At 37.7% G+C, this 13,516-nt stretch overlaps 1 protein-coding gene and 1 long non-coding RNA gene across 4 annotated transcripts in view; one reads left to right on the forward strand and one right to left on the reverse strand.

The window, feature by feature from the left end:
* Positions 1 to 13,516, reverse strand: part of PACRG (parkin coregulated) — a 254,712-nt gene that overhangs the window by 50,226 nt on the left and 190,970 nt on the right. The window lies entirely within an intron of this gene.
* On the forward strand, positions 1,269 to 13,061 carry LOC135312558 (uncharacterized). The gene is made up of 3 exons (XR_010372148.1): positions 1,269 to 1,464; positions 9,459 to 9,646; positions 11,915 to 13,061. It is a non-coding gene; the product is annotated as an uncharacterized LOC135312558 (long non-coding RNA).

A 13,516-nucleotide genomic window follows, 5' to 3' on the forward strand; every position in this document is an offset into this window, starting at 1 on the left:
CTGCTTGCCCCTGAACTGTGCGCCCTTCCAGCTTGCTGGGCCATAGCTGAGACGGCTCAGTGTGCCACTGCAGTGCACACACTTCGATATTATTCGCCAAAAGACAGCGTGGAACTTTTAGGCCGGTAGCTGTGATACTGGTAATGACTGTAGACATCATCACTAGCAAACATTAATCTATAGGTGTCTGAGTTATTCTGTCATTCGGACCTGCACACGTGTTTATGCACGCCTTATAAAGAAAGAGGCTGATAACAGTATGTTGAGATTATATTAGCACAGAAATGTCTACTGAGATAAAGTTGGGAAGACTATTTTATTCTGAACCAGTGTTACTTACTAAATTGTTAAATTTGTTCTTTTAAAATATTTAACGGTCCTTTGTTTAATTGAAAGTGAAAAACAATGACAAAAATGTCACAGTGTGTAAGCTATGTTCAGTTTAGCTCTTGGCTATCTTGACAGCTTACATTATTTGGGTCAAATTTACTTTAGAAGGAGAGGAAACAATTTCCTTTGAAAACAGTAAGTATTGTGTGCTTCTTCTTTATATATAAATTTACCCTTCTTATCAAAACACTTTTGTCAATGAGGAATATACCCTGTCCTACTTACTTGCCAAGTAAGCTTCACTTAAATTCAGTTTTATCTTACTTGAGAAGTAAAAAATCTGAAAATACATGAAAATACTTAGGTGAAAAAATCCTCCAATGTGAAGATGATAAAGCCAGTGCACTGGCATTTCCATAATCAAAAGCATACAATGAAACACCCCTGTGAGATCAATCAAAGCTTGAGTAAGTGATTTTTGTAAGCCTATTCTGGAACATTTTTGCAGTCAACACCAGATATCTTAAAATACATACTGAAGCTTCACATGTCTAGCCCAGAACTACAAAGTATTGAAACAAATATTTTTCTGCATTCCTTTGTAAACAGTCGTATTTTATTTTAGTTAGTACCAACAAGAAAAGAAGTTATCACATCAGTAATCAACCGAGGAAGAACAACTTTACTCCAGTGACATACAAAACCATATGCCGTGAAAAAGCATTATTAGAAATACCTTGTCTGGTAAAAAAGAAATGAAAACAGTACAGCAACAATAAGGCAGCGGCAATGAAAGGCGAAGGCTCTCTTGCTTTAAAGGCATACTGTGGATTGACTCCTGAAAGCCCAAGTTAATATTTACTAACTCTAAGCACATTCAGTAGCTTCTGATTTTTTTTCTTTTAGTGGGGCCACTGCTCCTTTTGTTTGAAGACAGAGCAAAGCTGTGAATAATGCCTAAGAGCAAAACTAAACCAGAAGTAAATGACTTTTTTAATGTGAGACCTTCAACCTCAATTCCAGCTCCCCAGAGGCTGTCTTTGACTCCTTCTCACGTAATGGCTCCCACAGATGTCAACTGGGGATAAAGACACTTCCACAAAGAAACTGATGAAGAAACTGCTGCAGAGAAAGGTGAGTTTACAAGTCTCTTTTGACACTGGTGAAGTGAAGTTAGGGCAGTGTCATTCAGAATGGCCAACTTAAATGCACTGTAGGAGGTTAACAGTGACTACAGATAGCAAGGGCAAACTACACAGCTGTTCAGCGAGTCAGTGAAGGCTATTGGTCAGCTCAAGTAGTGCCCAAAATTAATTAATTTTGGGAGTTAAGCAACACTTGAACTGTTCAAAATGCATTTGTTAGTGTATCATGTTACTGGGCCCTTCTGAAGACTTGTTCTGACCTAGTTAAAAAAAAAAAGTTATTAGAAAAGAGCCATTTTACATGCATAAATTACTGTTCCTCTCTGTGTCATAAAGGAGTCAGGGGGCAAAGGAAAAAAAGTCAGACTTTTTATTGTCTTAGTGACTGATGCAAGCAGCACAAGTGTTAAGGTTACCAGGAGTTAAGAAGGAACGTTCCAGGAAAGGAATGAAATTAACCTCTTCCCTGATATGGACTGAATATTTCAGCTGAATTTTTATTAACATTTGATTCTGCTTCTGGAGGAAGATTTCCACTTCTTTTAATGCGGATTTTGTTTGAACTGAAACTTGTTTGACATCCACTGTGATGTTTCATAATAACATAAAGGTGTTGCATGAGTTTATAATATATATAGTAATTTTTCAAGTAAACAGTTTATATTTAATACAGCACTACTTTCCTCCATCCCTATGCCCTCTCAAAAGCTAGAACTGGACTTTTCAAATTCACAGCTAAATAAGAATTTTAAAACTTATGTTTATTGATATGGTATATATTGTATTCACTTATTATGTCAGTTTATATCTTTGTATCTATGTTGTTCATTGCATATCTCAGCACTCGTATGTTTGAGAGACCTTCTCATCTGTGGTTTTGAAATGCATTCCCTCAATGTTTTCACTCTGACTGCTAACGTTAGGTGGTCATCAACAGACTAGGAGAAGGCTGAGGTATCCAACAAATTTTTTGCCTCAGTCTTCACTGGCAACCTTTCTCCTCACCCCTCCCAAGTTGATGGACCACAGGACAGAAACCAGGGGGATAAAGCCGCTCTCATTTTAAGGGAAGATCAGGTCCATGACCACCTGAGGAACCTGGATATACATAAGTCTATGGGACCTGATGAGATGCATCCAAGAGTCCTGAGGGAATTGGCTGATGTAGTTGCCAAGCCACCCTCTGTGATATTTGAAAAGTCATGGCAGTCAGGTGAAGCCCCTGGGGATGGAAGAAGGGAAACATTGGGTCTATCTTTAAAAAGGGTAGAAAGGAGGACCGGGGAACTACAGACCAGTCAGCCTTACCTCTGTGCCTGGGAAGATCATGGAACAGATCCTCCTAGAAGATATGCTAAAGCACATGGAACACAGGGAGCTGATTTGTGACAGCCAGCATGGCTTCACCAAGGGCAAGTCCTGCCTGGCCAAACTAGTGGCCTTCTATGATGGAGTGACTACATCAGTGGACAAGGGAAGAGCTACAGATGTCATCTGTCTGGACTTCTGTAAGGTCTTTGACACGGTCCCTCACAGCATCTTCTCTCTAAACTGGGGAGATATGGATTGATGGGTGGACTGTTCAGTGGATAAGGAATTTGTTGTACATTGCATCCAGAGGGCAGTGGTCAATGGCTCAATGTCCAGGTGGAGATAGGTGAGAAGTGGTGTCAGACAGGGTTCCCTACTGGGACCAGTATTGTTTAATATCTTCGTCAATGATATACACAGTGGGATCATGGCCATCAGCAAGTTTGCAGATGGCACCAAGCTGAGCGGTGCAGTTGTCACATCAGAAGGACAGGATGTCATCCAAAGAGACCTAGACAAGCTGGAGAGGTGGGCCCATGTGAACCTCATGAGGTTCAACAAAGCCAAGTGCAAAGTCCTGCACATGGGTCGGGGCAATCCCCAGTATCAACACAGGCTGGGGGATGAAGAGATTGAGAGCAGCCCTGCCGAGAAAGACTTCTGGGGGTACTGGTAGATGAGAAGCTGGACATGAGCCAACAATGTGCACTTGCAGCCCAGAATGTCAACCATGTCCTGGGCTGCATCAAAAGAAGAGTGGCCATTGTCATAAAGTAAGGATGTCAGAAAATTTATACAATATTTATCCCACTGCCTTATGTAGTAACTAAACTTGCAAAGTGTTTGTGTGTGTATTAAGTAAGACTCTTGCTTTTATTAGCTACACAAAAATAAGCCTGCCCTTCAGACCTGCTTCTTCTCAATCAAAAAAAAAAAGTCTTATGTCAACTAACTTAGGTTGTTCATATATTCTTTAAACAGTCTCAGGAAAAACTTATACCTTAAATTGGAAAGGTAACGTCTCTTTTTTTCATCCTCTTGCAACACAAAATGCTTATTGAAAGATGATAATTCAAGTGGTTTGACATTAAGTTTATAATGAAATAAAAAATCAAACTATATTTCCCCATGTTTTTGAAAATAATACTTGAAATACTTGATTTGTTCCTCATAAATAAGATTCACTGCATCATAAGGAGTACTTCTGTACAGAGGCCTGTTGCCTTTGTGCAAGTTTGTCTCTGTACAGCTTTATCTTAGTTTAGGAAGCACCTACATAGCCCAAGATGATATTAAATACATCATAGCACATTGAAAGTTATTATGTTGTTATTATGTTTTTGTCATCATATTTATTGATTGGGTGTACTAATATTTTATTTGAAATAACATTCAATAGACCCTTGCTATCCTTGCTAGATCCTTGACATTATTATTTTATAGTAATTATTTTTCTTCCCTAATCTATCCTGTAGAAGTAGAATCCAGAAAGGCTTTCACTCATCTGTGTATGTATAAAGGTTTAAATTCACATTCAGCTGTACAAGACAAAATAGATTCTAGACTAAAATATCTATCTCACAATTACAGAATAAATTAAAGTTATATCTGGATCTGCAGGAAATAGTAGATTTGAGACAATGCTAATTCTAGAGGTAAGTTAAATTGCTAACACAAGTACAAAAATTTGTCAGAAATTACAACTGTGTTTTAAATAGTGCTCATGTTTAAAGTCATGATGTCAGGAAAAATGCAGAAGGCAGAGGAAACATTGCTGTAGGAACGTTCATCAAAAAAAGTTACTCCCATATGTCATTACAAAGCTAGCAGCTGTGTTGATGAAATCACAATTCCTTTTGGTGACATCCATATGGAATGTAGAGCTTTGACATTACCATTCAGTAAGAGCAGTAGTCTGATTTTCTGCATGTGACTGTATTAGGCAATTGTCAATTCTGTTTTATATATTATTCCAAAATAAAAATGTTATGGGGCATATATCTACATGAAACCCAGAGTTACATTTGGTGTGAAATATGCTGTGGTGGTCTTTGTTCCTCATGTAAAAAAACTGTCTAAGCCACATAAATCTTGGATTTATGGAATCATAGAGTCATTCAAGTTGGAAAGGACATTAGGAGGTTTTTCGTCCACTCTCCTGCTCAAAGCAGGGTCAGCACTGAGATTATATCAGGCTGCTCAAGGTCCTTGTTCAGTTAAGTCTTGAAAACCTCCAAGAATGGAGACTGCAGAGCCCTGCTGGACAATCTGCTCCAGTGCTTGGCTGTCCCAAGGATGATTTCATACAGAAGTTTACATCAAAAATTATATGTCCTAAATTTTCTCAAACTGACTTGAATTTTCTACTCCTTAACTACCAGGAATGCTCTAAATTTTATTTCTGTTTTACTCTCCTTGGGGCTTTGTTTGTTTTTTGAGTGCAAAGTCAAGACAACTTTGGGAATATCTTCAGAAAGTACTTCTGCTTCCTTCATACCTCTCATAAAACTTGTGATCTGTTAATTCTTTTAAGAACTCCACTTTGTGATTCTTCAAGTCTGGAAATGGCCCTTTTGCATCACAAGAGAAGACATTTGAAATTATGACGGTGCCCATTGCACGGGGAATTTCACTGAATCTAAACCACACAGTATTTTCAGAACAACTCAGTAATCCAGTCATTGTCACTGGCAGTAACAGCATATCCTTTTCCCACCCTGTGAGTGATGAAATGCCCTTGATGCCCTGCCATGAGGACAACAGGGACATTATGATATAGTCAATTCTTATAATCAAGATGCATAAATAAAATTACATGCAAGTCATACTAGACAGCCAAAATAATTGTTTCTGACTTAATTAAGCTATAGATCAGAACATGACATATTCAGTGTAGACAATAAGTGGAAAAGAAGTCAGAGATGTTGCTTCCCCTCCCTTGAATGCCTACTGGATTTTGAAATACTAAGAAAAGCCAAGGGAAAAAACAGGGGGCTGAGAGAATCAGGAAAGACCAAGGGAAAGCTACAGATCATTTAAATACAGGCTTTAAATATGGGACTACATATGTATCAAAAGAGAATCACATACAGAACAAGCTGCTGCACATCCAATATTTAATTCAAAATTTCTTATTTGTGCTTATCTTTATTAGCTATTTCTTGCTGTTGTTTATATGAAAACAAGGTGAATAAACACCCTTCATATTTAAGGTGAAGGGTTTATCTGAGATCATAAAATGGTATAGGGAACAAATAAATATTAAAGAAGAGCAAATAAATGGCAACGGGCTGTACTTACTATGTGGCCTACCATTTTTCCTTATTTGTCACATCTGACGCTACAAAAGTGAGATTGCTAGAATTTCTACTTTAAATTAAATTAGGCTAATGAAGGTAACCAGAAGGGTCTGCCAGTAGTCACAAATATGAATGTACAAACGCAAAGGCAACAGGATTTTAAAAAGTAGATTATACTTCACGCTCTCTATTTTATTATATATATAATTCACCTTAACAATGAATGAGATTGGCAGGGCTCTAGATGCACTAACAGGCCACAACTGCCCTGAGCAACCTCACCTGGGGCCCCCACCCCTGCCCATGGGCCCCATTTAAGCTCCAGGACGGGGTGGTTGCTCCGTGCCTGGGCTGTGCGGTGGGGGTGCCCGCACGGAGCCTCAGCTCTGGCTGGGATGGCTGGACGGGCCCTGGGCTGCTGCTGTATGTGGCTGTTGGTAGTCCCTGTTACCAGTTCTGTCTGCTGTGCTTAGATCCTGTGTGGGACTGTGCCCCCCTGGTGAGGGTCACCACCCAGTGTTGGGGTCACCCTTGGCTCCTGGCTTGTCCCCCTTCATGGAGCTGCACTGCCAGCAGGACTGATAACCTTCCAGGTGACACAAGGGCAGGGTGGAGAAGGCAGCACTCTAGTTAAAGCTACATGTGAGCCAGAGTGAGTTTTCTGTCTTTCGTCCTAAGCAGCTCTATCAGTTGTAATAATATGATTTTTTTAAAAAAAAAAAAGGTTGGGTTCGCAAACTGTTTGAGTAAAAGATTCTTGCTCAGAGCACCTTCTAAGAACTACTTTTTTAATGAAGTTTACAATGTTGAGGCTTTTGATCAGTAAAAGCAGTATTTAGTAGTGTGAAAACGTAAAAATAAAACAACAAAAAGCTAGAAAGTATCCATTTACAAAATACCTGGATGGTGGAGTGTTTGTGATACTCCAGCTCCACCCAGCTTGACTTTAAACACCTTAACACTGTTTGAATTCCCTGATACCAGAGCATTCAAACCTTGACTACAAAGCTCTTTCATAAGATTTGCCACTGTTGATCTTTCAGTGTCCCATAGCGGTGGCAAGCTGAGTGCAGAGAGGTCACGAGATGTTTTGTCATGCATCTCAGCCGGCTTTGGGCTCTGGAGCTGGAGACACCATGGCAGCAGGAATGCTGAGAGCCAGCCTATGCAAGCATTCCCTTCATCGCTCGCATTGCTGGAGCAGCACCCTGTGATAGCAATGAATGTTAAGAGACTATAAATATGGCAAGAATTCAGAGAGTAGACAAGATTTTGAGGCTGCCTCAGGATTTGGATGATCATGTAAATGTTATTGGGAAGGCTTCAAAATTAAAGCAACAGCTGATTTTTTGTTGGAGAATCAAGTAACTGCAGATAAAATTAATCTCATAGTTCATTTCTGAGTACCTACTGACTGAATGGCAAAACTGGCTGGTTTTGTACATATAGTAGTATACTGCCACTGTGTATACTGTGTATACACATGTAAATAGAAATTCTCTGCACTGATGCTCCAGCTTACGGGTCTGTAAATAACACCTGCTTCTTTTTAATAGTTAACATATATGGTAGTAACTACATGGCACACTGAAGTCCTGTGTGGAGACACCTGAACTCTACAAGTTACCATGGCATTTCCCCTAAGACTTTGTCTCACTGTCCTAAAGGATTAGCTTCCTGGAGCAAGCTCACTTGGCTGTACTGGTCCCAGTACCTCAACTAGTTTGCTCAGAGGTACCTTGTCTTACTGCTCTGTGTAACAAATATCCCTATTGTCTGTCAGCTACTGGAAAGCAAGACACTTGGCAAGTGTTTCAATATGCGTATGCCACTGTCTAATGATTATGAAGGATGCCTATTACACTTAAAAATCAAATTATTTCTAAATGATAATGTTCAAAGTACCTGTATTGTAGTTTCTTATGTATTCCTTTGTTCAAATTGTAAACACAATTGGAGGTTTTTAATTTTACACCACTTTATTTCCTCTTTTTCAGTATGGTGCAAATTCTTGCACTGAATAGATTACATTCAGGGAACTGAATGGATTCCCTGATGACTCTATTTTAGAATCCTTTTGAGTATGTTTTATATAGTAAAGAGAACAATACACATTCAGTGTTAAATCATTATATAAAAGCACCTATAAAACTGACTGCTGGGTTTTTTAAATGACACTTAAATCCTGATTTATTTCCCTGAATACATCACTTCTGAGAATCAGACTGAGATAGGTGTCTGGCTACAACCGTAGTTGTTTAACAACAGAAATTTGCACCTTCACTTGGTCAATGAGGTCCCAGTTTCAAAGTCCAAACATTTCTTGGCTGTCACAAAAAAAAAAAATTGACAGATTTTATTGCTCCTCTTGGATATCATGACTAGCATAAGGAGAGATTTATGGAAGTATAAAAGGTAATAAATATTTTCACATAACAGCTGAAAATAACAATTCACTCATGCTATAAGAAAAAAAAACCAAAAATGCTGATATTCAAAACAGAAAAATACATATTTATGGCTAAGTGTAGCTTACAAATATGCAATCTAATCCTTAATATTGATGTTCCAATTGCAAATCTTCCATTTACATCTATGGTAGCAGTACTATATCCCTTGTTAGAAAGTGCTGTGAAGGAATAAATTTACAAACAAGAAATCCCTTTCTTACCACCAACAAAATCCTGGCAGTAACTATATTCATTCCCAAGTAGAAAATCTATATTAAGTGGAGATAAAGCTGAGAGTATATTTCTCAAATGTAAGCATACAAAAGATGCAGTAATTGTCCCAAACTAAGTATTATGATGGCATTAAATTCAAAGATGAGGTCATACCTAGGGAAAACCCCAATGCTTCGAACTAACGATGGTCTATTTCTTTTCTCCAAATCCTGTTGGCGAATTCTGTTTTTGGATTTGTGTTTGTGGAAACCATTTATTTTCAGGTGGTCAAAACTTCTTTTAGTGTAATGGGATGTTTATGCCATTAAAAACTTTGCCCATGTCTGCATGTTTAATACTACTTAATTTTTCAAGACTTTTTTTTCAACTCGGTTTATCCTGTCCATTGTAAAATGGCTCACAGTGAAGGCTGCCTGCTTAGTATGAGATTTACAGTAAGTTTTTATTGCCTTTAAGATATGAAGATAATCACTATTGTTTGACTTGCCAGTGTTTGTTTATGATCCTAGAGAAACAGAGGAGAAAAAGACAAATGTCAAGAGAACAAAGAAAAGGGAAACAAATTAAAAGGAAGAGCTTGAAAGAAAAATATGGACATGTATTCATATTTAGTGCATTTATATTGGAAAGACATAGCCTGTTACGTTATCAAAATTACATCTTGGGTTTTGTTTCATTTTTTCCTTGAGAAATCTACGCTGATGACTGGCCCTTGCTGCTGAGCCCTGGTTCCTATCAGTGGATCTTGAACAGCATACAAGGAATGCAGTTCTTTGGTACCAGACATGGATGTGCTGGTATGCAAGCATGCATGAGTTCACAAGCGTTTGATGCATGAACACAGTTTAGCTCATGATCTTGCCATCTGTAGTTCAAGGTTAGTACCTTTGTATTTTGTAGCTCATAATGCATAATGGAACTGGTCATCAATTTGGTGTTATGATGTAGCAAGTATGATCTTCATTCCAGAAATAATTGAAAGCTGTGTTGCTCTCCTTAGGTAAAGACCATCTTCAAATCTGTCCAGTCTGACGTCTAGAAACCAGACCTCATGGAAAGTTATCACAAGCCTTCTGTGCTGTGTTCTCGCCCAGCTTTCTTTCATGCTCTGCTCTTTTTTCCCCTTAGCCCACTGTACTCTCCTGTATCTATGCATTCTTGTCTGCTACACAGCTGATTCTGACTTGCTCTTGCTCCCTTTTTAATCAAGAAAACTCCACTTGCAGCTTAGGACACTTTTCTGGTGATAAAATTTTTAGGCTTTTTATTTATAAAAGAGTTAATAGGTCTATCAAAATAAGAAAATAATTTTTAGTATGCTAATGAACAGATGGACCTAGTTCCTAAATATGAGAAATTCTTGAAAAGGAGACCGTACTTGCACAGAAAATACATGCTTAGTAGAGAGTAGGCTATAAAGCTATGTCTGTGGGCCAGGCCAATTGATTTAAGCTTAGAGACCAGATATACTCTTTAAAGCTTTTCTTCTCCAGTGTACCTAAGAGGAGCTACTTGAAAGAATGAACTGAGTTCTCTTTTCATCTATTCTGAACTATTTTGACTAAAATCATCTTGGTTTATGTAAAGCAAGTATAACACACTACTCCTAGCTGCAGTAGCACAGCATTAGTTATCTGTTCTTTTATGTCATTTTGTGAAAGCTCTTACACTGTGAAAGTTATATGATGTTCTTAACATCAGTGTCCAAAGATAGGTGAATTTAAAAAAAAAACAAAGCGACGCAATGATAATCACATCTATGATTCTTTTCCACTTCATTCAGATGATCACAAACATACAGGTACAATGCTGAGGCTATTGGCAAATACCTAGATTATCAGTTGTCAAGAAAAGCTCTGCCTCACGCTCACTTTTCTGACAACCCTGAAGCAAAATTGCTTAGCTCACAATTTTCCAAAAATTGACAACAGCTTTTGCACATGAGTACAAAAGAAAGCAACCAATTCCAGCACTGTAATAAATAGTAACCTGAGCATAATCCTACAAATGGAGTCAGCAAACATGAGAATTGCTGACATAGAACAATAAAAATAATGGGGTTTTTTCCCAAGGCTTTAATAAAGCCAGAATGTAGCCTTCAATCCTGCAACAAAATGCTTTAAAGTTTTTGAATATACTCAAACTTAAGTAGAGCTTTTTCTGATAATGAGACACTGCAGGTATTATTTCAGTGGGCTTCTGCATTGAAACATTAGTATATGTTGATGTGGAGGGCCATTGATGTATAGTGGCAAAATTAAACAAAATTTCAGGAAAGGAGAACATGAATGCTACATTACGTATTGCCTATCTGAGCTTTGCCAAATAAGTCAGAATGATTCCCTCATAGGTAAGTCTCCAGCTGCCTTCAATTTATAACTAAGTTTCCATTCATGTCTTGGATTTCTGTACATGTGCTTGAGCTGGAGGGTAGCGGGTAGTCTAGCAGAATCAGTAAATTCAGACTCCAACAGCTAACAGAGTTTGAGACCCTCTCCACAACAGCTAATCCTGTGACAGCCATGAGCTTTATAAAGCCGCAGACGTCTGCACCAGTCCAAAGCTTGAAAAAGGGTTTCAACAAAATAGACCCTGAGAACTTAGATATACTTTGTCCCCACAAATTTTGGGAGAATTTTTTTAATATGTAAAAAAAAAATGGTGGTAGTAGAAGCAATGTACAAGAAATTAGTTTAAAGACAGAAATTGTGTTAGTAAATCACAAAGAAGCTGTAATAACTAAGGAACACGTTTTTTAGTGTCTGACAAATCAGAAAGAGAAACACAGCCTATCTCATAGTCCCACATTCTAAACTATGCATGCTATGATTATAGTCATAAACAACAGATACTGTGTCTGTACGTAGGAAAACAAAGAACAGTTCTTTTTTAGGAACTATCTGTAGGAAGAACATACAATTTAGTCAACAAGGGAGCTGGAATAACCTCTTGTATTCTTTCCAATGACTATAGTTTAGTATTTAGCAGAAGGAATGTTTTTGTTCTCTTTTGTGTGCTTTTTCTCTTCTATCTATCCTCCTCCTCTTTCTGGCAAAGCATGGATATTTTCTGTTCTTGCACCTGGTCTGACAAACAGAACCCCCACTATTTTTACATGTTCTAACCCACAGCACTTTTTTTTCAGACAGCTGCAATTGCTGCACACTCTGACCAAGAAGGCAAGCTTCCCACCTCTGCCACTAATACCAATAGGTGACCAGAGAGAATATAACACTCCAAGTAACAGTTTCTTCTACTGCCCATAATGAAGACCTGTACAGCAATCCTAGTCCAGCAATCCTGTCCTGAAATTATCCTATCAACTCACTGACTGAACCATAAGTATGAGATGGCTACTGAATTAATTTGTGAACACACACTGTTTTCTTTCTTTCTGAAAACCTGAAACTGTTAGTATGATGAAGTTCAGCCAAAGTGTGTTAAATACTAAATGGCTTTTGAAGATGAACAATGTTAGTTTGGCAACAACAGAAAAGATTTCCTTAGAGTAAGTTTTCATCATCACACAAATTTTTCGTGTTCTACAAAATATACACATTTTCAAAGAAATAAAACCTGGGATAAGCATTTTTTTGTCTTGGGCCTGAATGACTTTGTGTACTCTGACAACTTCTGTTCAGCTTACTGACAGGTTCAGAGGGGAAAACAATTGCTCAGGACGGAAAAGGCAGGAACAACTAAATTTTCCAAATTAAAATATGATCCAGAATGAATATTGTCCAAAGCTTGACTTCAACTGAACATACTTTTTTGCTTTTGACATGTCCTGGGATCGTTAACACACCACAGAAAAATCCTGATTTTAGAGGATTTTACTTCTTTCTGGAAGTCTTTTCAAAGAACCTGTTTTCTAACAGCTGTTCTGTTAGTCTTGATGATTCAGATTTAAGAGAAGCATTGATAGGCAAGGTAAACTTTTAATAAGCAATGTACACTGCAACAGAACTTGGAAACTTCAGAAATTTAGGTTTAAAATGAGTTTTCTTATTGAAAGAGAGCAGGCCACATGGTGAAGAAATGTTTCTTTGCTAGTGTGTTTGATACTTTGACTGTTACTGTGTGAAATGTAAATGCAAGTATAAGACAATTAAATTCCAATGTGAAGGAAATAAAAACTTGTTCATAAATGAAATGTGAAGAATTTTAAAATGTATTTTCATATGAAACGGATATGATCTGAAGAGCAGTAAGTCACAAAACATATGTTATGCTATTTTAATTTCTTCAACAGAGAGAAGTGCCTTTAAAACACAGGTGATCATCTGCTGACAGAAAGTGAGAGCAACATTTTTTCCATTTTCAGATAGTAATTATAGCCTTCAAACGGTAGAGAATCTTAAGAAGGTTGCAAAGAATTCATGGCTTTTCTTTGATGCAAAATTTTTAAAGAATATCCTTTCATCTTAGTATTCTTCTTTTACTTTTAAAATCTATTTGTTCCAGATGTCAAAACTTCTAAGCAAAGGGTACACCTACTTAAAATACCAAGTTGGAACTGATTTATGTTTAAACTGTTAGTATGTCAGTATCCTAGATAGACTAGATAATGAAAACAGCAGTTTTTCTGCCACCTCAAACTCCCATGCTTATTCCAGTTACTTTTGAGAAGACAAATATTGTTAAGTCTTTACCACATATTTGCAGTATAAATTAATCCCATTTGCATACAGATTTATCCCAAAAGGCGTCTTTACAGGATTTTGTAAAATGTCAAGAGAATCAAGCT

Source organism: Phalacrocorax carbo, chromosome 3 (assembly GCF_963921805.1).
Source record: "Phalacrocorax carbo chromosome 3, bPhaCar2.1, whole genome shotgun sequence".
NCBI lineage: Eukaryota > Metazoa > Chordata > Aves > Suliformes > Phalacrocoracidae > Phalacrocorax > Phalacrocorax carbo.